This window comes from Octodon degus, unplaced genomic scaffold, assembly GCF_000260255.1.
Source record: "Octodon degus isolate 3935 unplaced genomic scaffold, OctDeg1.0 scaffold00171, whole genome shotgun sequence".
Lineage (NCBI taxonomy): Eukaryota > Metazoa > Chordata > Mammalia > Rodentia > Octodontidae > Octodon > Octodon degus.
Window position 1 is genome coordinate 56,833 of NW_004524747.1, and position 726 is coordinate 57,558.

The window sequence follows — 726 nt, forward strand, 5'->3', positions numbered from 1 at the left end:
CATAAAGTGGTGATGACCACACATCCTTGGATTGTCCATGTATACATATCAACAAATGAAATTTCTTCTTGACCAGCTACCTACTCCCAGTGGGCCAATTTTGGGGCTTGCTATGAACAAATTCTCATTTATACTTTTTCCACAGATGGCCCTTTTTCTCCATCTGTCCTTATTGAGTCACTTGTTTCAGGTCTTCATTTCCTAAATCCTCCGAAACCCACCACAATACAGCTTTATAATATGTCCTCATGAAAAACATAAAATCTCACCCTTATAGATATGAGCTATGATCTCCAATTTTGGGGATCATAAGCACCTCGAGACTCTTCCCTTGTAAATCTCTTCCTTGTATCTCTTTTTTTCTTTTTTGCTATGACACCACACAGCTTCCAAACAAGAGTTTCCATATCCTCTCTGGATTTTGGGTGTTTTCTTTACACTTCTGTGTTAGCCATTTAAGACACTGTGTGAACCTTAAAGGGGCATGTAGGGGCCAGGGGTTCAATCCCTGGGCATGCCATACTGGTGCTGCCGCTGGAGCATTCCGAGATGGCAATTGAGATGTGGCATGGTGGCACAGGCCTGTAATCCTAGTTCTTGGGAAGCTGTAATGAGGTAGATCACTATGAGACCAATCTAGTAGTGGGACTCTGAACACCCTCTAGGCCCTTCCAGAAAGTACAAGAAGATGAAGAAGAAGAAGAAGAAGAAGAAGAAGAAGAAGAA

The 726-nt window shown here is 42.3% G+C and overlaps 1 non-coding gene across 1 annotated transcript; it reads right to left on the reverse strand.

Moving 5' to 3' along the window:
- Positions 1-368: 368 nt before the first annotated feature.
- LOC111813210 lies at positions 369-486 on the reverse strand. Its single transcript, XR_002818530.1, has one exon. It is a non-coding gene; the product is annotated as a small nucleolar RNA SNORA26 (small nucleolar RNA).
- Between the last annotated feature and the right edge of the window lie 240 nt (positions 487-726).